Source organism: Anopheles funestus, chromosome 2RL (assembly GCF_943734845.2).
Source record: "Anopheles funestus chromosome 2RL, idAnoFuneDA-416_04, whole genome shotgun sequence".
NCBI lineage: Eukaryota > Metazoa > Arthropoda > Insecta > Diptera > Culicidae > Anopheles > Anopheles funestus.
The window spans coordinates 28,654,566-28,680,281 of NC_064598.1; the positions used below are offsets into that span (position 1 = coordinate 28,654,566).

General features: G+C 39.1%; 1 protein-coding gene and 1 long non-coding RNA gene across 4 annotated transcripts in view; both read right to left on the bottom strand.

Annotated features, from left to right (window-relative positions):
* The window catches only part of LOC125766536 (uncharacterized), a 138,128-nt gene that overhangs the window by 70,707 nt on the left and 41,705 nt on the right, over positions 1 to 25,716 (bottom strand). The window lies entirely within an intron of this gene.
* On the bottom strand, positions 11,360 to 15,007 carry LOC125766567 (uncharacterized). The gene is made up of 3 exons (XR_007418671.1): positions 14,342 to 15,007; positions 12,591 to 12,780; positions 11,360 to 12,401 (listed from the first exon to the last, which is right to left on the bottom strand). It is a non-coding gene; the product is annotated as an uncharacterized LOC125766567 (long non-coding RNA).

The window sequence follows — 25,716 nt, forward strand, 5'->3', positions numbered from 1 at the left end:
AAAATTATCTTTTACTCAGAAAGCACTTGTACTAAACCATAATGGTAAGATACACGCACAGACCCTCGGCATCATGCTGATGGTGTATCAATATTTGAAAAATCGAATTAGTCACTTTTGCCTTCCGCATTTGCCTCGGAGCATCGTCAATCGAATGTACGCACACTCTAGAAATCTTTCTCTAAAACTGAAAACCCCACTCTCCCCCCAAAAGAACAACGTTGCGGAGAGCACACTGTTCGTTCGCTTTCCATCATTCCTTTCCTATGCTTCACAAAAAAAACCCAAGCCCAAACCAACCACTCGGTACGATGACAGAGCGTACTGGTCGATGTTTGCCGTAATCAATCAGTATTTGCAAATTCAATAATTCCGCATGAAAATAAGCTGCCTCACTGTGCCCAGGCAGCTGTGTACATGCGTCACTGAGATGGTGCCTTCATCCTTCCTCTCCTCTTCATTTCTTCTTCCCCTGCCATCCCTACCACAGGGTCACCAGGTGCTGGATAAGGGTTTGGCATGTGTTCGTATTTTTTTGTGTTTTTCTCTGATTTTCTTTACTCGCAAATCCAAACAGAACAAAGCACAAACGATGGGCCACATCGGCAAGAGGGTTGGTATTGGGCCCGATTGGTCCTGGTATGATCTTCGTGCGAATACATATGTGCGCTGGTAATGATCCGTGCATGGAAAACAAAACAAAAAAACACAACCAACGAACAAGAGCAAGAGCTTTTTTTTCTACCGGAGACACGTGTGCAATGTGGATGGATGGGAGGGGTGGTGGTGCAAATAAGATTTACTTTGCAGATCCAATTTACTCGTCCCTGCGTTTGATGATCGACGTACGCCTTAAACTAATTGCTGACGCTGCCGGCGTGGAAAATTCGTGACTTAGATTCGGATTTTCGGGGTGGAAAATTGGCTTATTTTATGGCTCGTTTAGCTGCAGCGGATGGATGTCGTGGATGCTGATTGCTAATTTACTTTGGGCAAAGATAAACAAAACCGTTATTTTATCAGCCAAAACTTCACTGTTGCAGGAAGAGCAGATCTATGGCGGAAATTGTTTAACATGGTTTATCTCGTGACTATAGCTTGGGAGTTGGGGGAAGTGTGGTGGAAAGATTTACATGTGTGTTTTTGTTTTTATTGCAACATTTTTCCCATTGAAACATTGGCTGGATTTTATTGACAAATCATTAGCGAATAAATGGAAATAAACGCATGGGAAATGATGAAAAGCGCAAATTTACTTAAGTCGTTTTCATTTTTCATTTTCAAATGTGATTATTTGTAAATTTATTATCTTTTTAGATGTTTTTATTTTCTTATTTTGCTTAGGCCAAAAATAATTTATGAGTATTTTTGAAATTTTAATTTCATCATAGAAGAGAAAATCATGAAACTAACTCTTCGTCAATCTCCATCGTCAATTATTTCACGTAAGAGTGACTGAAAAAGGATTCAGTAATTGCAAGCAAAACCATTGAGACACACCGAAACAGGTAACGGATTAAGCCCAAACGTGTCCTTATCGTTACAATTACCTGAAACGTAAAGAAAATCGTGAAAAGCCCTACCAATACCCGTTGAATATTATTTGCTATAGACTTAGCTCATTGTGTTGAGGCTGCGGGATTGAATAGCAGAAGTTATTATCATAATTTATCTGCCAAGACAAATTTAAACCTTCCACAAAAGCGTGAGCAGCTTTTTCGTACCCTGTCCCCAAAACGCCCCCCGTACGGTCCACCATCGAAGGTGCGCTAAAAAGATTATGTTAAAGATTTGGGTTGATTGAATATTCTCAACTTTTTCCATCACGGAACAAAATCGGCTTTCGGGCGCTTTTGCACCATAAGTTACGAATCATGTTGCAAGAAACCGTTTCCTCCGGGCACTACATTGCACACGTTTTTACAATGCAAAAAGAAACTTTGTCCCCCTTTTTTTTGGTGCCGCTCGCCATTGGTTGAAATAAAGCACAGATAAAGACAAAGGAATGATCAAAGATGAAATGCGGCAGCACCCCTTTTTGTCCCCAGCTCACCAGGTTGTGAAGGATTACCTTTTCCGTAAGCTATCAACACGCTTGTTTTACCTGTCGCAAGGTAATCTTACGCCAATTCACTGCTAGAGCCAGAGTGGTAAATACCCACCATCGTTACCTTCACGAGCGTGTAATGGTTGCTTCTTCCTGCGATGGGAAGTTAATTTTGACTTTCAGCTAATTTTCGCGACTAACGAGATGCTTTTGTTGAAGATTGAACGATGAGCAGAAGTAATAAAATAGAGCAAAAAAGGAAACTTCCCGCGCGAAGTAAGCAAAAGCGACAGAAATTACGGCGAAAGCACAGGACGAAGTTTCTGCAAGTGGTTCCCGCGGGTTGGGAAAACTGCATCCGGCCGGAAGGGTGAGTGAAATTTCGCTGAATTAACTATTTCACTGATGAAGGTAGTGAGTTTTTGGGCAGAGCCAAAGTTTACCGGTGGCTCGCTGAACTGATTTTTGGTGCGCATCAACGAGAAAGCCAACTCCAATAATAAAGTAATCCATCTGGCCTGTTGGTGATGGTTCATCTTTTCGAACGTAATGAACCACCAAACCGGCATTTGGGGCCATACATTTATTTGATGTATTACAAGCGAGAATGGGATGTTAAAGCAAGTGTCTGTACAGTTGGTACAAAAGCTGCCAAAGTGTTGGTGGCTAAATTAACGCTATTCAGACGGGTGCTTATATTATTTGCACACGTACCTTTACCAAGCAATGATTGATCATTGCGTCGAAGGAAGGAAAAAAGGAATGAACGACACATAATGGATGCAGCGATGTGGATCGGTGAGTGTGGCTTGATAATTACGCGTTAATTATGTCCCAAGAGATGCATTACGGTATTTACGATTCGAAATGAAGTCAAATTCAATGAAAAGCTTAATTTTTCTTGAAGCATTAAAGTTGTCAGTAAACAATTTATTTACACGAAACTTTTAATAGTTCAAAATGTAGTTCTTATTGCTTTAAATTAAATTTCTAAACTTACTCTTAGTGTTCTCAATCACTGTAAAATGTTGCACAACGTTATAAATTGAACTGAAAGTAGTCCATAAAAGCTTGATCGTTTATCAGAATAGATTTTTCTTATCTTTTCTTAAGTGTTCCTTTGTTACACACATTCTTCGTCCGAAACTGTTCGGTAAAATGATAAATTAAATAAATTAAATTCTTCTTCTTATCTCCATTTTTTACATGCATGCGATGCAATGAAGCATTTATTGTACCACTTTACTAACACCATCGTGTTTAAATTTCTAACTTTTAAATGCACAATATAAGACTAACTTCTACTTTCACACATCCAGCGTGACAACAACCGCTTCTGCAACAGAAATTACTTCAAAATTGGCTGTGGTTTTTGGACTTTTGTTTGCTTCGGTGTACACTTTACACTTTGGCACTTGGCACCCAGCATCGCTGGCCGACTGTTTGGTTGCAATTTACTGCAAAAATTTACTTCACTTGTGCCCACCGTGTATGAACTTTCCCGGCACCACCCCAACCATATGGGAGAAATGAATAAATTAGCATAACACATGTACACACAAGTAGCTTCGTTTAGTGCACATTCTCCCTTCACATTATGTTACGCGGGTTCCTCCACCCCCTCGGGGGCATATGGTCTTGCAGACCACGAGCTGAAGCACTATGGCCGCCGATGCGTGCAGCGTTTGACCGGCGGAAGGTTAACGTACTTTGGGAATGGTTGAAGCTTTCCAATGGTTTCGCTCTGAATATCAACGCACGGGAGGTTGTGTTGTGGGTGGAAGTGTTTTTTTGTAAAATGTAAGAAATAAGCAAACAGTATCACAGATACACCTCCAGTGAAACGAATGAAACGAGTGAAACGGTACGGAAAACCTCATCATTATCGCTACAGTCTCTCGGTGCGCTACGAACATTTCGCAACTTTGAAGTTTTGCTTTTTTTTATTTTAAACAGAGCTTTGCTTATCAATTATCCTGCTTTTGGTTTGTGTCCTTGTTGACGAGTAACGACCTTAGAGGGTTGGAGCTTGTGATGGTTGCAGTCATTCCAACAAGCGAGTGCTTGTTATCGTACTAGATAAAGTTTTTGCTTTCAGCTAGCTAGTTAGAGTTAATTTAGCCATTTGAAAGTTATTGGCAATGCTAGAGGGCTTCAAACTTTAAAATGCAATTGAATCAATTTCGACATTAAATGTCATAAGATTACAGTGTTAGAAGACAACCAGAATTAAGTATTGTATGGCTCAGATTCTGTGTGTGTTAATATCGCTTAAATATTCATACAGTTAAAGGATTAAAATTTTGTTAAAACATGTATTTTTTTCAAACGCCTCTTCAACAAATCATTGAAAGTATAACAAATATCTCTACTTATGTTTGACTAAACAAAGCTCAATTAGTTTATAATTTATTCAGCTCATATTAAATGCCTACATACACTTACACTATAGAAATCCACAAAAAGTTTAAATTTTCATTACAGTTCACTGGGTGGTGTAGCGTTAATGCTCCGAATAATTTATTACATTTGAAAGACGCACGATGTACGGATGTGACAGACAGACCAAACACCTTAATCCATCCAACGAAGTGTCAACTAATAACCTTCACACAAGGCCCATCCACCCATCCACATCATACATCTCCGGTACGGGAGATTAGCGGTGACAAGTTTCGCCCACAATTCCACACGACACAACACATCAACTTCGCCCAGAATGCTTCCATTCCCATGTGAGCTTTGTGGTAGGGTAAAGCATTAGTTTTACAATTACACATCCAACACATGGAATGTCTTCATTTCCTTTCCAACGCGCCCGAAATCCACATCCAACTGGTGACAGAATTCGGGACATTCGTTTCGGGTGCCATATGAAAGGCAAAACACCCATGCCCATGACAGCCATTCCAGCAAAAAGATTCCATTTTTATCGCACAGTCCTCGCATCCTTACACGCCAGCTTCCAAGCATTACTCCTCTCCCTCTCTTTCTTTCTTTCTCTCTCACTTTGCTATCTCTTGTATCGTCAACAGATACCGACCAACCCGATGCGCACCAGTGAGAAAGAAAATCAAAGCAAAAATCTTCTCTTCGGAATGTACATACACGACCGTGCGTGTGTGTGTGTGTGTGTGTGTGTGTGTGTGTGTGTGTGTGTGTGTGGAAATGGTAGAAAATTAAATTAGGCCGGTTTCATTTGTTTATGATTTTGGGCATATATTTTCATTCAATTTCCTGTCGCTCACGTGTTCGGGATGGGCTGGTGCCGGTTCCGGCCAGCAAAACTCTTGCTTGTCGCTTTTGCGTGCGTGCGTGCGTGATGCCATTCGGGAAACTGATTTGCATGCGAGTTACCACATCAGTCGGTTTGTTTGTAACGCAAAACGCGGTGTATGTTTGGCCCTGGTCTGTGTAGCATCTTATTTGCCACTTCGAAAAAGACTTGGTGCTGATATTTCTAACGCGCGAGGATTAAATCTTCTTCACGCCATACGTTCCCCGGGAAGCTGGTTGGGACCATATCTTAAGACCATTTTGTTTGCCTGCTTCTGTGCACGCGTGTGTGTGTGTGTGGTACACATATGCTTTCAAATCACTCGCGTATGATTGGGGAACATCTTGAAGCATCTTTGTTCGATCGTGGCCGGCAACCGTGGCACGCCATGGAAGTGGCAGTCCGAACACAGACTGAGCGAGGGATCTAATTTTAATCAAGATTTTAAGCTGAATAATAAATATCTGTCGAGCTTTGAACCGTTGTAGCGGTACGTGGGAACGGGCGGAGAACGACATTCGTCTCCACCAGCTCATCTGGCCACAGTGTACGTCCAGTTTTCCACCACAAAATCTAATCCTTACGTTCGCTTTTTATTTTGGTTGGGGTTTTGTTTTGGCAACACCATCCCAACGTGCGGGGAGAAAAAGATCCCATTCAAAACCGAGCGATTCCTTATAGAAACCGAAAGGATTCCTTTTGCGCTGTGCAAACACAGCAATCACGCAGTTGTGGTGCGAGACCGCAGGAACAGGATCCTTTCGAATGTTCGGCAGGATTTGCGAACAATCCATTCCCAACCACTGCAAAACAGTCGGTCGATGGAAGGATATCATCACGTCCGAGGCAAAAAGCTCGGGTTCTAGATTGCGGGGAAAAAACCCTCCGATTCCGTTGCTGTGGATAGGATTGACCGAAAAACATGGCATCAGATCGAAACTTCGACCAAAGCGAAACCACACCACAGAGATTCTTTTGGGTTGTATTTTTTTCCTCCAATTTCTACAGTTATTGTGTTATGGACACTCACTCAAGAGGAAAAAAAGAAGAAGAGTGGTTCTCTTCTGCACATCCGGTTCGTCTAATTCGGATGTGTTTCTCGGCAGCAATCAGGCGTATTTATGGTTCATGCTCAATCCCGCAATACCCTTTTTCGGTTTTGCTCGCGCAACCAAACGGGCTTCTTGTCATTTGATTTTCCACATTGTTTCTCTCTTTTTTCGAAGCTTTTGTTGTTGGGTTTTAGAGTTTTTTTTTTTCATTTTCAACCATTTCAATGTTTGTATGCAGTGTTTCCCCACTGATACCGAAAGGGATACGGCGGTGCGGAAAAAAAGAAGAAAAACGTGACGTCACGCATGGCATCCCGAATCAAAATCCCTCACCATAGTTCCGCCCACTACACACTATTACGTGTGTAGCAGTGGTTGTGAATTTTGGAGTGTTTGCTCCAAACCTAACAAACAAAAAAACATCCCCAGCCCAAAAGATTCATGCGTATAACGTTCATCCATGAAAGCTTAAAACCACCACGTGTCAATCAACGGGTGTCCTTCTTCTCGCCCTCCCGCCAAGTCCAAGTGTAACATGGCTTATGTGACACGTTTCACATATGCTACCGATAGTGTCTTTCCCCAGAGATTTGGTGGTGATTATTTGGTAACCCATATCTCGAGTTAAATGTATCACAATGTCACCGAAACTCGTAATGCTATGTTTGATTTCATTTTGAGGTTTTTTTTGGGAAGTGTCCTAAGATGGAGAAACGGAGCTATTTCTATTTCGGAACTGAAGAATTTAGTTTTTTTCGTAACAAACAACTCTTTATACTCATCTTGTAGCCCAGAACGTAAGGCGTGGTAAGTCCCCATCCAGAATTGGGTTAGGTTTTAGGTCAATTCCAATGTTTTGTTGGCTATTCATGAGAGTAAGAAGTGTTTAGAGCATTCAGCTGTGACATTTACTGTTTCCGCTAACTTTTTTATATTTCTTTCAACGTTTAACAAATCTACCCTCGTAACAGACCTAACCTAGATCTCTTAGCACTAGCCTTGTACGGTGCCACATACAAAACATCCTGAAAATCCAGGAGCAGCACCCTTTCAACCTTATCCTCCCAAATGCTGATGGCATTTAAGATGCATTCGTGCGTAAAAATTATGAGTCTGTAACCATTCCCGTTCGGTTGCATTCGTTTTGTTTAGCTTGGTTCACTCAACCGTAAAACCTGACAGAACAAGCGCGAAAAAGGGTCAAACGGTAGCGTATAAAATAAGGTACCAATGTTTTATTGGATTTGTTGGTGGCAGCATCGCGCTTAACGATATGATTGTATGCGAAGGAATGGATTGTGTTTTCCTCATTGTTCATGTTCTTTTTCTTCAATCCAGGAATCTTTTGTTTTGCAAAGATCTTTCACCAGTCAACCTCTTTTCGTCACCGTTGAGCGAAGCCGAATGTGAGCCGGTGATGACAAACTCATCATGCGTGTCACATGGTAGCACGCATGGTAGAGCAATCATTTTTCAAACGAACCAGAAAAAGAAATGGGCACATTAATGAGAATAATAACGTACCGTTGTGGGAATCGTGGTTTCTTGCGTGTGTGTCTTATGTGCCATATCTGCGATTCGATTTATTCAAACACGCACGAAAGCATTATCCGTTACCAATGGAATGTGTGTTTGAATGGTGACATTCAATTTAATGTTAAAATGCTGTCGAACAATCTAGCACAAACATATGGCACATTCGAAATGGTAGAAACATTTTATTACTAACAAGAAACCACACCCTGAGCAAAAGGTTTCTGGGCAATGGATTTAGGTTTTGGGCACATTTGTCTGTAACAACGGTTGGGAAGGATATTCCGAAATTTGGAAACTTAATTACATATAGGATTGCATCTAAAATTATGGAAAATTGCAATGAAATAGGTAACTAATGCTTAAATTAAAAAAAAGAAGAACAAATAATAAAACGATAAAAAAAATCTAAAAATTTGAAAATTTCCTAAGGCTCATTTTTGCGCCAAGTTTTAGCTATAAGTCGGTCCGTATCCAACTGCTCGCCAATCTTTAACCTGTGGTCGATAGATGGCATCAATGGCTACATTTTCTTCTTGGACGGCCATGCCCTCAGATGTCTGTGCCAGAAGTTATTCGAGGAACCAAGTTCCATACCCTGTTTGAGAAAATGTAAAATTTTCCTCATTTTTGCACCAAGTTTTGCCTATAACTCGGTTGGTATCCAACGGATCGCCAATCTTTGCCTGTGGTCGATAGATGGCATCAATGGCTACATTTTCTTCTTGGACGGCCATGCCCTCAGATGTCTGTGCCAGGAGTTATTCGAGGAACCAAGTACCATAGCCTGTTTGTGAAAATGTAAAATTTTTCTCATTTTTGCACCAAGTTTTGCCTATAACTCGGTCCCTATCCAACGGATCGCCAATCTTTAAACTGTGGTCGATAGATGGCATCAATGGCTACGTTTTCTTCTTGGACGGCCATGCACTCAGATGTCTGTGCCAGAAGTTATTCGAGGAACCAAATTCCATACCATTTTTTGAGTAATTTAGCAAAATGTAAAAAATTGATATATTTTAATGCGAATTAGTTGCAATAAGTTTCTTTTCACTCAAATAGTGTTTAAAAAGAAGAAAAGAATAAAAAATAACAAAAAAATAACAAAAATATTTTCAACTCGAAAATTTCATAAGGGGTACCCCTTGCCATTTTTTTGAGCAAATTAGCAAAATTTAAAAAATTGTTTTATTTTCATGCGAAATTGTTACAATAAGTTTCTTTTCAATCAAATAATGCTTTAAATTAAAAAAAGCATACAAAAAATTAAAAAACTAAAAAACTCTTTATATTTAACAATCTCCAAGACCCATTTTTGCACCAAGTTTTGTCTATAACTCGATCCCTATCCAACCGATCGCCAATCTTTGCCTGTGGTCGATAGATGTCATCAATGGCTACATTTTCTTCTTGGACGGCCATGCCATCAGATGTCTGTGTCAGAAGTTATTCGATTGACCAAGTTCCATACCCTGTTTGTGAAAATGTAAAATTTTCCTAATTTTTGAACCAAATTTTGTCTACAACTCGGTCCCTATCCAACGGAACGTCAATCTTTAAACTGTGGTCGATAGATGGCATCAATGGCTACATTTTCTTCTTGGACGGCCATGCCCTCAGATGTCTGTGCCAGAAGTTATTCGAGGAACCAAGTTCCATACTCTGTTTGAGTAATTTAGCAAAATGTAAAAAATTGATATATTTTAACGCGAATTAGTTGCAATAAGTTTCTTTTCACTCAAATAATGTTTTAAAAGAAGAAAAGAAGAAAGAATAACAAAAAAATAAAAAAAATAATTTCAACTCGAAAATTTCATAAGGGGTACCCCTTGCCATTTTTTTGAGCAAATTAGCAAAATTTAAAAAATTGTTTTATTTTCATGCGAAATTGTTACAATAAGTTTCTTTGCAATCAATAAATGCTTAGAATTAAAAAAAAAGGATACAAAAAATTAAAAAAATAAAAAAAATCTAAAAATTTACCAATCTCCAAGGCTCATTTTTGCACCAATTTTTGTCTATAACTCGATCCCTATCCAACGGATCGCCAATCTTTGCCTGTGGTCGATAGATGTCATCAATGGCTACATTTTTTTCTTGGACGGCCATGCCCTCAGATGTCTGTGCCAGAAGTTATTCGATTGACCAAGTTCCATACCCTGTTTGTGAAAATGTAAAATTTTCCTCATTTTTGCACCAAGTTTTGCCTATAACTCGGTTGGTATCCAACGGATCGCCAATCTTTGCCTGTGGTCGCTAGATGGCATCAATGGCTACATTTTCTTCTTGGACGGCCATGCCCTCAGATGTCTGTGCCAGGAGTTATTCGAGGAACCAAGTTCCATACCCTGTTTGTGAAAATGTAAAATTTTTCTCATTTTTGCACCAAGTTTTGCCTATAACTCGGTCCCTATCCAACGGATCGCCAATCTTTGTCTGTGGTCGATAGATATCATCAATGGCTACATTTTCTTCTTGGACGGCCATGCCCTCAGATGTCTGTGCCAGAAGTTATTCGAGGAACCAAATTCCATACCATTTTTTGAGTAATTTAGCAAAATGTAAAAAATTGATATATTTTAAAGCGAATTAGTTGCAATAAGCTTCTTTTCACTCAAATAGTGTTTTAAAAGAAGAAAAGAATAAAAAATAACAAAAAAATAAAAAAAATAATTTCAACTCGAAAATTTCATAAGGGGTACCCCTTGCCATTTTTTTGAGCAAATTAGCAAAATTTAAAAAATTGTTTTAATTTCATGCGATATTGTTACAATAAGTTTCTTTTCACTCAAATAATGCTTTAAATTAAGAAAAGCATACAAAAAATTAAAAAAATCAAAAAAATCTATACATTTACCAATCTCCAAGGCTCATTTTTGCACCAAGTTTTGCCTATAACTCGGTCGGTATCCAACCGATCGCCAATCTTTGCCTGTGGTCGATAGATGGCATCAATGGCTACATTTTCTTCTTGGACGGCCATGCCCTCAGATGTCTGTGCCAGAAGTTATTCGAGGAACCAATTTCCATACCCTGTTTGTAAAAATGTAAAATTTTCCTCATTTTTGCACCAAGTTTTGTCTATAACTCGATCCCTATCCAACCGATCGTCAATCTTTACCTGTGGTCGATAGATGGCATCAATGGCTACATTTTCTTCTTGGACGGCCATGCCCTCAAATGTCTGTGCCAGGAGTTATTCGAGGAACCAAGTTCCTTACCCTGTTTGTGAAATTGTAAAATTTTCCTCATTTTTGCACCAATTTTTGTCTATAACTCGGTCCCTATTCAACGGATTGTCAATCTTTAAACTGTGGTCGATAGATGGCATCAATGGCTACATTTTCTTCTTGGACGGCCATGCCCTCAGATGTCTGTGCCAGAAGTTATTCGAGGAACTAAATTCCATACCATTTTTTGAGTAATTTAGCGAATTGTAAAAAATTGATATATTTTAATGCGAATTAGTTGCAATAAGTTTCTTTTCACTCAAATAATGTTTTAAAAGAAGAAAAGAATAAAAAATAACAAAAAAATAAAAAAAATATTTTCAACTCGAAAATTTCATAAGGGGTACCCCTTGCCATTTTTTTGAGCAAATTAGCAAAATTTAAAAAATTGTTTTATTTTCATGTGAAATTGTTACAATAAGTTTCTTTTCACTCAAATAATGCTTTAAATTAAGAAAAGCATACAAAAAATTGAAAAATCAAAAAAATCTAAAAATTTACCAATCTCCAAGGCTCATTTTTGCACCAAGTTTTGCCTATAACTCGGTCGGTATCCAACCGATCGCCAATCTTTGCCTGTGGTCGATAGATGGCATCAATGGCTACATTTTCTTCTTGGACGGCCATGCCCTCAGATGTCTGTGCCAGGAGTTATTCGAGGAACCAAGTTCCTTACCCTGTTTGTGAAAATGTAAAATTTTCCTGATTTTTGCACTAAGTTTTGCCTATAACTCGGTCCCTATCCAACGTATCGCCAATCTTTGCCTGTGGTCGATAGATGGCATCAATGGCTACATTTTCTTCTTGGACGGCCATGCCCTCAGATGTCTGTGCCAGAAGTTATTCGAGGAACCAAATTCCATACCATTTTTTGAGTAATTTAGCAAAATGTAAAAAATTGATATATTTTAATGCGAATTAGTTGCAATAAGTTTCTTTTCACTCAAATAATGTTTTAAAAGAAGAAAAGAATAAATAATAACAAAAAAATAAAAAAAATATTTTCAACTCGAAAATTTCATAAGGGGTACCCCTTGCCATTTTTTTGAGCAAATTAGCAAAATTTAAAATATTGTTTTATTTTCATGCGAAATTGTTACAATAAGTTTCTTTTCACTCAAATAATGCTTTAAATTAAAAAAAGCATACAAAAAAATAAAAAAATTAAAAAAAATCTATACATTTACCAATCTCCAAGGCTCATTTTTGCACCAAGTTTTGTCTATAACTCGGTCGGTATCCAACGGATCGCCAATCTTTACCTGTGGTCGCTAGATGGCATCAATGGCTACATTTTCTTCTTGGACGGCCATGCTCTCAGATGTCTGTGCCAGAAGTTATTCGAGGAACCAATTTCCATACCCTGTTTGTAAAAATGTAAAATTTTCCTCATTTTTGCACCAAGTTTTGTCTATAACTCGATCCCTATCCAACCGATCGTCAATCTTTACCTGTGGTCGATAGATGGCATCAATGGCTACATTTTCTTCTTGGACGGCCATGCCCTCAAATGTCTGTGCCAGGAGTTATTCGAGGAACCAAGTTCCTTACCCTGTTTGTGAAATTGTAAAATTTTCCTCATTTTTGCACCAATTTTTGTCTATAACTCGGTCCCTATCCAACGGATTGTCAATCTTTAAACTGTGGTCGATAGATGGCATCAATGGCTACATTTTCTTCTTGGACGGCCATGCCCTCAGATGTCTATGCCAGAAGTTATTCGAGGAACCAAATTCCATACCATTTTTTGAGTAATTTAGCAAAATGTAAAAAATTGGTATATTTTAAAGCGAATTAGTTGCAATAAGCTTCTTTTCACTCAAATAATGTTTTAAAAGAAGAAAAGAATAAAAAATAACAAAAAAATAAAAAAAATATTTTCAACTCGAAAATTTCATAAGGGGTACCCCTTGCCATTTTTTTGAGCAAATTAGCAAAATTTAAAAAATTGTTTTATTTTCATGTGAAATTGTTACAATAAGTTTGTTTTCACTCAAATAATGCTTTAAATTAAGAAAAGCATACAAAAAATTAAAAAAATCAAAAAAATCTATACATTTACCAATCTCCAAGGCTCATTTTTGCACCAAGTTTTGCCTATAACTCGGTCGGTATCCAACCGATCGCCAATCTTTGCCTGTGGTCGATAGATGGCATCAATGGCTACATTTTCTTCTTGGACGGCCATGCCCTCAGATGTATGAGCCAGAAGTTATTCGAGGAACCAAGTTCCATACCCTGTTTGTGAAAATGTAAAATTTTCCTCATTTTTGCACCAATTTTTGTCTATAACTCGGTCCCTATCCAACGGATCGCCAATCTTTACCTGTGGTCGCTAGATGGCATCAATGGCTACATTTTCTTCTTGGACGGCCATGCTCTCAGATGTCTGTGCCAGAAGTTATTCGAGGAACCAAGTTCCTTACCCTGTTTGTGAAAATGTAAAATTTTCCTGATTTTTGCACTAAGTTTTGCCTATAACTCGGTCCCTATCCAACGTATCGCCAATCTTTGCCTGTGGTCGATAGATGGCATCAATGGCTACATTTTCTTCTTGGACGGCCATGCCCTCAGATGTCTGTGCCAGAAGTTATTCGAGGAACCAAATTCCATACCATTTTTTTAGTAATTTAGCAAAATGTAAAAAATTGATATATTTTAATGCGAATTAGTTGCATTAAGCTTCTTTTCACTCAAATAATGTTTTAAAAGAAGAAAAGAATAAATAATAACAAAAAAATAAAAAAAATATTTTCAACTCGAAAATTTCATAAGGGGTACCCCTTGCCATTTTTTTGAGCAAATTAGCAAAATTTAAAATATTGTTTTAATTTCATGCGAAATTGTTACAATAAGTTTCTTTTCACTCAAATAATGCTTTAAGTTAAAAAAAGCATACAAAAAATTAAAAAAATTAAAAAAAATCTATACATTTACCAATCTCCAAGGCTCATTTTTGCACCAATTTTTGTCTATAACTCGGTCCCTATCCAACGGATCGCCAATTTTTACCTGTGGTCGCTAGATGGCATCAATGGCTACATTTTCTTCTTGGACGGCCATGCTCTCAGATGTCTGTGCCAGAAGTTATTCGAGGAACCAAGTTCCATACCCTGTTTGTGAAAATGTAAAATTTTCCTGATTTTTGCACTAAGTTTTGCCTATAACTCGGTCCCTATCCAACGTATCGCCAATCTTTAACCTGTGGTCGATAGATGGCATCAATGGCTACATTTTCTTCTTGGACGGCCATGCCCTCAGATGTCTGTGCCAGAAGTTATTCGAGGAACCAAATTCCATACCATTTTTTGAGTAATTTAGCAAAATGTAAAAAATTGATATATTTTAATGCGAATTAGTTGCAATAAGTTTCTTTTCGCTCAAATAATGTTTTAAAAGAAGAAAAGAATAAAAAATAACAAAAAAATAAAAAAAATATTTTCAACTCGAAAATTTCATAAGGGGTACCCCTTGCCATTTTTTTGAGCAAATTAGCAAAATTTAAAATATTGTTTTAATTTCATGCGAAATTGTTAAAATAAGTTTCTTTTCAATCAAATAATGCTTTAAATTAAAAATAGCATACAAAAAATTAAAAAAATCAAAAAAATCTATAAATTTACCAATCGCCAAGGCTCATTTTTGCACCAAGTTTTGCCTATAACTCGGTCGGTATCCAACCGATCGCCAATCTTTGCCTGTGGTCGATAGATGGCATCAATGGCTACATTTTCTTCTTGGACGGCCATGCCCTCAGATGTCTGTGCCAGAAGTTATTCGAGGAACCAAGTTCCATACTCTGTTTGTGAAAATGTAAAATTTTCCTCATTTTTGCATCAAGTTTTGCTATAACTCGGTTGGTATCCAACGGATCGCCAATCTTTACCTGTGGTCGCTAGATGGCATCAATGGCTACATTTTCTTCTTGGACGGCCATGCCCTCAGATGTCTGTGCCAGAAGTTATTCGAGGAACCAAGTTCCTTACCCTGTTTGTGAAAATGTAAAATTTTCCTCATTTTTGCACCAATTCTTGTCTATAACCTGATCCCTATCCAACCGATCGCCAATCTTTACCTGTGGCCGATAGATGGCACTAATGGCTACATTTTCTTCTTGGACGGCTATGCCCTCAGATGTATGTGCCAGAAGTTATTCGAGAAACCAAGTTCCTTACCCTGTTTGAGAAAATGTAAAATTTTTCTCATTTTTCTGCAATTCAGCAAAATTTTTCCTTTCTTTTTGAAAAAGGTTATATAGTCTTAGCCTTTTTTGGAAAATATTAGAAATAATTTATAAATTGAAATATTTTAATGCGAATTTGGTAATATAAGTTTCTTTGAGGCATGAGACGAAGAAGAGCAAGCGAGCTCGTTTTCAGGATGGGGACTAGTCAAACCTGTCGGATATCGGCTGCAGCCGCGGATGGTGGACTGCAGCCCTAGACCGAGTGTCCTGGAAACAACTTGAAGATTAGCCATGCCTTCGCGACGTCCTCCACGTCTGAGTAGGCCAAGAAGAAGAAGACTTGAAGCTTTAGAAAGAATACGTAAATGATTTCCCATGATCATTCCCCCCAAAACCCTAAAAAAAAGTTAGCATCATACCGTTTCACATCTCTTAAACTCAATTTGATGAGTGCAAAATGGGACACTGAAATCGACAAACTGTCCCATCCACTAAAACTAAACTACAAAATCGGCACCCGTTTATCAGCAAGCTCTTCGAAATTTTGCTTTTATTTATCTAACTTCCTAACCGTTTACCTTACGTTTCGCTGACGATTCAATTTTATGGATGGGTTGAAGCATTTCCCAAAGAAAATAAAATCACTTCCATACGAACATTTCATTCTGCATGCCCAAACCTCAACCAAATCGATTGCGTACGATTGAACTGGTTGTACCGAGAGGCAGATAACTTACCGGTGGCGTGTCGTCAGTGCGAATGTCAACGGGCTTGAAATTGGGATGCCGGTGCCCTGCTGCCAGAGTACTGTACCTTTCAGTAGTAAATATTTTACAAAACCCATACATTGCCAAACATCCATCCATCCGTGCATGCATGCCAACCATGGGACCGCTGCATGACATTTTCCATTTACAATCCCGCCCGATCGCGACATTTAAGCTGTGGTTTTACTGTGCTACGAAATGGAACAAACACAGCATTACTGTTCGATCATGCGTATGAAGCCCGGCCGCCTGTATCATCAGTAGTGCACTGCAGCTGAAACCAGGCCCTCGCTGGTAACAGTTAAATAAACAATCTTTCTACCTACCTATGCAGATTAATTACATCATGCGCTTTGCAATCGATCATCCAAATCGCAAACAGCAGCGCGGCGGTACGTAAACATGTGCAAAAGCGTGCATTCGTTAGTTGGTGTTTTTTTTCTTCTTCTGTTTTTACAATATTTTTTCTCGAGTTTTGCAATGTGCAAACCGAGTTGCACCATCGTTTAAAATTATTTTTGTTTTGTTTTGTTTTCATTTTTCAGAGTGCATAATAGAGCTTCACAAACATTTCCATCGTTTGATAATGGTTCCCAAAGTATTGCGATGATGAGCTCTTTTTTGGGCACGGATCATGCAAAAAAAAAATCGAGGTGAAAAAATGCCACAAAAAATCCGCATCATAGCACATTAAGCGGCACGAAACATGTTGCGTGCGTGGTAAGAATAAATTCATCGCCATTTCGTTGCATCGCCGGCACGAAAGGTGACTGTGGGCCTCTTCTCGCCGGTATTTACAGAGTTCCGGTGCCACAAGAAATGGTAAGGAAATTCATCATAGAAAAACGTAACTTGATGATATTACGCCTGTTTCAGGGCAAGTCAGGCAAAACCCCACCTGGAGACCAACTGTTTCGGTTCCTGTACGTTACATTTCGGTGCCATCCGTTAGTTTTATTTAATTTCTACGGTGTAGCTTTGCCAGTAAACATCGCATACCCTTCCTTCGGTTTAGTATCACTAGCGGCAAACGTAACGATGCCGTTTGAAGTAACACTTTTGCTAAAAGATCGTCATGCTTGTCAGCTTGTTTCTACTTCGTTCTGTCGCCACAGTACCAACCCACAGTAGGATGAAGTGAAGTAGTAGCAGAAGAGAAAAAAGTTTAATTAATTGTGACCGTTCTTGGCCGTATGTGGAAGTAACATGCAAAGAAAATGATGTGTAATTTTTATACTCTTATCGTGACAAACGCGTCCCTCTTGACGTTCCGTTCCGGAACCGGGACTGCAACGGTGCAACGCTGTACCAACGATAAAGACGCCCATTTGACGGTGTGACGGGAAGTACGTTCTTCATCACCGTGCACGACTTTGGTGGTACTTTATGAGCTTTACCAGTGCTTAACAGGTTCGCACTCACCAAGCACAAACATACGTGTGAAAAGGTAGTGAAAAATTATGATTACCAACGCGTTGATGTTGCTGTATGGTATAGTCATTTAGGTGCATGGTAGGAAAGACATTTTTTTATTATTTCCCTCATGCACTGTGGAAAACATTTTTGGTTAAATGGAGTACTTTTACAGCAGCTTCAAACGCTAGTAGCAAAGCGAAGAGAATTAAGAATATATTGATAAAGTATGTTCCTTTGAAAGTATGTTTGGTTCGTAGAAAAGCTTTTTGTTGGAATCAGATTAAAAAAAACGTTTTTGGAATATTCCATTATATTTATTTCAAAGCGATCCTTTAATTCGCTTTCGTTCTATGATATCGCAAAAATGCACAATCTACGCTTGTAAAACGAATAAAAAAAATCGAGGGAAAAATGTTCACTTTTCAATACACAACTGTATGCATGCCAAACGTAACAATAACGATACCGAACAAAGCTGATAAAAAATATGAAAACACCAGCGGGAAATGAGCTTCTTTACAAAGAGATATAGAAGAAAAAACAACCCATAATACAACGAGTACAGCATAAGCACGTGATGAGGATCATGAACGAAATCCACTTCGAATAAGTCAATTGGAAAGGGTAACGCACACACAGCCACAGGCAAACCCTCATACACTTGGCGCACTGTGAAAGGCACAAGAGCAGAATGAAAATGGGCCCCATAAAAAGGGAAAATCTGCTGAACGGCACAATACATTCGACCGTTGTTCTACTGTCCTTCACATCCAATACGAAAAGCAAAATGGAATGATTTTCCGAGTGGTTCGGTGGCTGCGAATGACCAAATGGACGAATAAATGACCATGGTCCATCAATGCTGACCCCCGCCCTCCGTCCCCGGGAACGCGTTCCGAGGCGGCGCAACACATATCGACGCAACATTATGCTCGTCCCGGGCTCCCAACCCCGTTAGTGCGTCATCCTGCCCGTTTGTTTCGATCCGTACCGAACCAGACCGTAATGGTAAATTTGCCACCAACGTACAGAGGACGGGGTAAAGCAACGGATACACGAAATACGGGTTCTGAAGGCACTTTCACACGATCGAGATGGGTAGATAAGACCGGAAAAAGGGAAAGCGACCAGGGCCCTTATCACAACTTTCATAGCTCATAAAATTTTATTTCTTATCATCACACATTTGCTCTCTCTCGCTGGTGGTGTTGCGACTTCCTTTTCGACCTTCTTGAGCAGCAGCAGCAGCCCTTTTTCCGATCATGCCCCCCATCATGGTCGACTGGGCAGTTTTGCTGACCATTACTGACGCGTTTGCGTGACGCAGCGTCCCGCAAAAGTAGTAACGGCAGCGCATTGAATGTATTTGTGAGTGATCAGCACAAAATGGCACTGCACTGAAGGGTTTCGGTGCGAATGGTTTCACGCTTTGGGCAATTTAAGAGCGCTTGACTGGGCTAAAATGGACAGGCTCGTCAACAGCACTGAATCCAACAATTTTGTTTCGTAGTCAAATTAATGTATTTTAAACTATCGTTAAAGTAACATCGACGGATTAGAAGAACATGTAAGCAATTGAAGTTTTTGTTATGATTAAAGTTTAATTGCTCTCTCACTTTTTTGAGAGAAGATCACACACACTCAAAATTTCGGAAAAGGTCATTTTTTACCTCAACTGGCAGTGTGTGTTTCAAATAAAAACATTTAAAATACATCAAAATATTAATGGAAAATAAAAAATATATTTTATAGACGTTTTTATAAACCTTACTTTATTTATTTATTTATTTTATTCCGATAGAACGGCCTGGCAAACGTTACTTTATAGCGTTGTATGCAATTATTTTTGCGGTAAAAAATTTTCGTTAGAATTCATTTAACTTGTTAAATATTGAAAGTAGATTTAAAATTTACAAATTATTACAGAAAATCGAACGATTGAAGTGAAAAAAATTTCCATATGCATAGCTTAAGATACTTTAATGTTCTACACTTACAAACTCGATCTGGGATTGTTATGCTACGCAAAACAAAAAATTAAATTCCATCCCTTACGCCGTACATTCCTTGGCGTTGCGCATCGGCAATCATTGGCCAGCAAACAATGGGAAATAAAAATTTCCACGAACAATAGTCACTTTTCGGTTTCGGTTTGCATACTTCTCGCTGCTTATGGTCTTCTTGTCCGTTGCAACTGAACTTAGCGTGCACTTTGACAAAGGAAGCTGAAATTGGAACAAATATTTAAGAAAAGAAGCAAAAAAAGAACCTCATCCCAAAATCAAATTCCAATCAATCGGTAGCCATTTTTTTTTGCTGTGTGTCTGTTTGCATCTGTGTCTCTTTAAAAATGCTTTTGATCAGCATTTCATTATGGAGATGATAATAATAAAAAGACTCACCCATAATTCTGAATCTACTCCCTCTCTCTCTCTATTTCTGGACAAATTGAAAATTGTCTTCGTTTAGCGCCCCTTCCTCAGTACACTTTTTTGAAGAGTGGCTTAACGATTTTCAAATAATAATCCCACTTTAGCCCTTGCTGTGCGCGACTGGCACGGCAGGGCCAGTTTCGTTAAGAAGCGAGCGAACACAACGAGCAGATTCCACCGTTTGCATAGCAACCAAAGCATTCAATAGGAAGATATTCGAATGAATCAAACTTTGTCACTTGGAGTAGCGTGCAGCTTGGGATACGCTGGGTATATGGAATGTGGCACATTTGCTGTCCGACTCGGCTAATCTTGCCATTCCCATTCGTTGCACGCCTTTGGTACGGCTTCCAGCGGCAGCGGCTCGTAATTAAATATTCATTTTTTTCGATCGTTCCCCATTGTCAGCGAGTGCGCTGGTACGTACATTCTTATTCAACTTCGTACGAATTTTGCTGTCGGTTCTTTGGTATGGTATGTTTTTTTTCCTTCTACTGAATGCCAGCTTCCGTTCCGTTTATTGAAAATAATAAAAAAAAAAAAACAAACAGATGTTTGCGTATTCGCTTAACGTAGTTTGGGGTGTGTGACTTTCCACTGCGTGTTAGTCATGGAAATATTTTATATTCTTTCCTCTATATTGTCACCGATAAGATAGTGCGTGGATTAGAATATGTTCGATATTCTCCAGTATGAGAATATTGTAAACGAACAATTCTCTAGTTAAGGAAGAAATGAACCAAAAATTAACTTAGAACTTCAAAAAAAAAATGTAAAAGCTCAAGCGTAAGAAAAGTGCACTGATGTAACTTAATGAGCTATTTATTTTGTTGCCTAACAATTTTGTAAATAATATAAAAAATGTACAACACTTTAAAAATTGTAAAAAAAATCCCGCGCATGTGGTACCGATCCGCGTTATGGATCGATAGTTTCAATTGGAACAATTCATGATCCCGAAACAAACACCGCCTTCGATATTCGAAACACATAGGAGAGAAAAAAGCACAATTGTTTGAAACCGTCTGTTTTACATTCATCGTCGAGTGTTTGGTTTGAACTGACGAAAGCAAACCGTTATGCTAGGACTAGCGGACGTGTTTGCGTATGAAACGCACCGGAACAGTATAAAAGCAACGAATGTGCTAAAACACAAACGAAAAAAATGGAAGTTCTGCACGTTAGGCTCAAACACTGTCCCACAGAGACAAAACTTACAACCAGGCGACCGACAAAGCGCTGAACGAATGAATGAATGAGCGTGATTGAATGGTGGTTCTGAGCTTACAAAGACAGATTGCTTATTCAAATGAGACGGCTAATTGAATTTTTATGATCCAGCCCGTCACCACCACCAGCAGCATCTTTCTATGCTTCTAAGTTTTTCAAATCCACAGCTGTGTGTTTTTTTTTGTATGTAACTATAATTTGTACCTTTCACACTCTGCATGTTGAGCGGCAGCTGTGGATGCTTCATTGTGCGTTTTAAGTTTAGAAACTTGCGTGAAGCAGCTTGTGCCGCACCCACGCACCTAAATCTTTCGTTACGTACCGGAATGGGTTTTCGTTGGGTTGGGCCCCAGAGTTAGCCGAGAAAAGGGGGAGTTAAGTTTTTGTGTAAGATATTCAGCGATGCGCTTGACGATGTGTAAATGCGCTCGAGCTGTATGGTAAGTGATTTTACGAGCCACCATGGCCTAGAAATGAACTCAGGCGCACTGTTTGGTTTGGGGCTGGAGCTGCGTTACGGGTTAGGCGTGTTCCATTAGCACCTTTCTTCGAATCTTTCAATCAAGTAAAACGAAGCTACGCAATGTGTCATCGCGTACGATCGTGGTTTGGCTTTGTGAGATGAAACATTTAGAATGAATGTTAACAAACGAAAAATTTAGTTAGTTTATTGTTCTGTTTTTTGCTATCTTTTTCAACAACTATTCAATTTTATGCTAGACGATTCATATGATAATATTCTGGTATTACTTGAACCAAGAGTAGCAAAAAAAGCATGAGATGAAGCATATATTGATCAATTCCAATATAAAGCACTTTTAACTAATATTCAGTCGGTAATGTACATATCCCACATGTTTGGTATTTTTATGGTAGCAAATCCCAGAGAACAACAAAATTATCGGATTCAGTGAGAGTTTTTATACCCAAAATGTGTTTTTAAAGCTTGATGATATGTGACACTTCATCTTAAGCGGGAAAGCTTATGTTCAAGTCATATTTAAAACAGTTTAAAACTATAAGAACAGTTAATGGCTAATCCGTAATTAGTGTTAAATAATTGGTATTAAGTAATTAGTAATCCGATAAGCAAACCATCGAATTAACGAAAGAAGGCACGAGAAGCTAAATTTACCAAGAAATCCAAGGAATTTTCTGAAGTATTACAAACAAGAATTTTTTTTATAAGAAATTGTTGATGTGATTTCAAGGTGGGATCAATTCGGCGTTGTTTATTCTGGGCTATTGAAGCCTATGCTAAAAAATCTTATCTGTGATCTCAGACTGATCTACGAACCGTACTTGTCTTTTATTCAACATGTAACTGACTTCAAGTTAAAGGGGGATCGATTTACACTTTAACTTTACAAAAACATAGCACTTGCTTATAATTTTAAAACACCCCAAACATTTAGCAACGGATGACGGATAAGGCAACCAAGATCAACCATCAAAGTTCCCGTCCCAAAAAGGTCAACCTGCTCCTGACGCAAAACAGGCAAACTTTGCTATGAAATTTCTCACCGCGACACGTCCCTCGAGCGCTTCGGAGCGCGATCGACATTCGGCCCCGAGTTCCGGTAATTGCAAGGTAAGCATTTTTGCACGCCTGTTTCCTTTATCAGCTCTTCACATTTTCCTTATTTTGACTGGCGCTCGATGCCTTCATCTTAACCGTGGCTGCTTTCCCCCCGGGGACATGTTTGCCCCTGTCTGCGAGAGAACAAAAGCGATGTCATGCTTAACTGTCGTGCGTTGGCAGAAAAAAAACCGGGAGGAAAAAAAAGTATGATAAAATGTCCCAATGTGGGGTTGATCCGCAGAATGAATCACTTCGTGGGCCTTCGCATGGCGAGCAAGAAACAAAAAAAACGTGGAGGCAGGAAATAAGCAAGCACATGATTGAAGGCATTATCTTCATCGTTTGTGTCCTTTGACTTGCAGCCTGTGCAGCCACCAGCTACGGTGGTTTGGTATTTCCTTCGGCAAAAGGAAGATGGCCCAAGCCCCATAAACCTACGGACGGATGGCCAACGATCACAGGAAGTGGAAAAAAGCGAAAACGGAAACCAACGTAGTTTGCTGGTGTCAATAGGGATGGTACAAGTAAAGAAAGACAGAAGGGGAAAAAAAACAACATTCGTTCAGATAATCCAAATGGGAAAGCCGGCCGGGAAAGCGAGTGGGGTAGGGCTAAGGGATAAATAAGCAAAACTCTCGAAAGCGAACAATTCCGGGAACGGAGAACTTTCCTTAGAAGCCGGATCATTTTTATTCGCTTCACCGTTCAAGGAGCGCCATTGCAGAAGAAAATGTGTCTGCTAGGAATCTTGGCATGTAGCGAACGAACGAGAGCAACAAAAAAAAGTAAAGACAGACTCCGCTACCGTGTCGATTCTTTAACCGAGTGAAAGGCGGAAGAAGCTGATGTTCTTCATTCGTCTATCGGCTACGGCTTTTGCTTGCGTTTTTTTTTTTGCTTTTATCCCGCCACATTGGCCCTCGCTCGTTACGGTAGGCAACTGAACCGCGACGCCGTTTCTCTATAGGCATTTTCCTTTTCCTTTCCCCTGCCCGGTGTTGTTCGGTTTGTTTTCGTCATCACTCGATGACGTTCGAGGGAGCTGTGAATGATTTTATGAATAAATACATTATTAAATCATTTGCCCTATTCGCACGGCCACGGTTGGGTGATCGTGTATTCGCCGTACTTCGTTCATTTCTGGTGCAGCGTTTACCACTTCGTTCGCTCCTTTTTTGCTGCTTTCCTCGTACGACGAGAACCGACGCGTAGGTTATGGGGTTATGGATTAATGGGTATGGAAGAAGCAAAAAAAACATAACAAAACACATTCCACATTCGCTTTGTGTACGTGTGGCTTTCGGTTGATGGATATAAGAAATGTTTCCTCCCAATCCTACCTATTAAGGCACGGATTTGGTAAGACACGTAGCAACAAATGGCTCAATTATGGTGGTAAAGAATATTGGAGTTTTGATGGAAGGTATGGGCATCGTAAAGGTATTACTCTTGGTGGTTTTTTGTGGTTGTTCATGTTATATTACATCCAACATTATTTATGGCGAAAGAACGAGCCAATATTTAATGTTTCCAAACTAAGATGAAGCAGAATACAGGTGGCCAAAACGATTATTTTGTCAATTTTTGTGAAGGTATTTATTTAAAAAATTCTTCTTTTATATAGTACAAGTTACAGATATATTCAAATAAAAAGTTTTTAAAGTTTATTTTACACAAAACAGCAAAAGGACCTATGAGATCCGTCTCATTAACAATGATCGATGTAAAATTCCCCTCCTCACTTGGCGGAAAATTGATTGTTTTTGTTGCATCATGCATATACAATCCTTAGGGTGCTCGCTTATCGGTAAAGCTGACCGATTATTACAACATAATTTTTCCCTCGTCGATCAAACACGCCTCAGCCCACCATTAAGCACCAGCACGTAATTGGCTAACGTCAGCGTCATGCCCATCGTTCCTTCGACGCACGGCAATGTTGCAGGCGTTACGTCCTAACATCCGGCACCCAATCTCAGCCAGGATACGCCTGTCGTCGTTTCCGAAACCTGTTATTTGTTTTAACGATTTCCTTACTCGTGTACTCTTACTACAATCCATCTGCTTACGTTGCGAAGTAACACCCGGAGAGGGATACACCGGACGGGGTGCTTATTGAATTCAATATTCTAATTAACTTCGCACAACACGCGCTAACTAGTGTTTGCCTGATCCTGTTCGCAAAAGGGAAGAAACATAAGAGCCACTTCCGGCGTTTACGTTCACTCGATGAAACATCGATGGACTTTGCAGCGGCTTGGCAAATCGGTTTGCAGCAAACCGTGGCCGGGCGGAACACCGAAAATAGCCACACTTAGCGCATGTTTCGTGCACTTGCCGGAGAGTGTGTCGGTGTAAGAAGCCGAAGCGTGTAGTTTGATTGGCGGGCAGCTTACTGCAATAAAAGCTTGCTATCAGCATATTCAAAGAAGAGAGTAGATAATCATACAGTGCTGGAAATAATGATCATATTAGTGTGCAAAATGTTATTTTAGTCATCAGGTCGTGGTAATATTTTTTTTAACAATTTTGAAAAATCTATTCGATAAAATATCCGTAAAGAATTTTGAATGAATGAATGAATGAAAATAAATAAAAATATAAAAAGTAAAGACGTAAAATATATTTATTAGGATTTAAAAACGATTTAAGAATTCCAACGAAACTTAACCGTTTTATCATTTTCCTGTACATTTCAAGATTCTGTAACATCCTGTAAATCACTTTTACTTTTTTAGATGATTAGAGTATGGTGTCTGATCGTCATAAACTTGACAACTTTATGAATAATTTAAAATAAATGTTATCATTTTTAATCTTGTAAAAATTAATTAGCATTACCGTTAATATTCGTGCTAATTTCACTCTCAAGACTCAGTATCAAACTTTTACACTCCACACTGTACTAATGCTACCCTTTAACCTTCCACATTCCGTTCAAACCCGCTTGCTTTACTATTAATC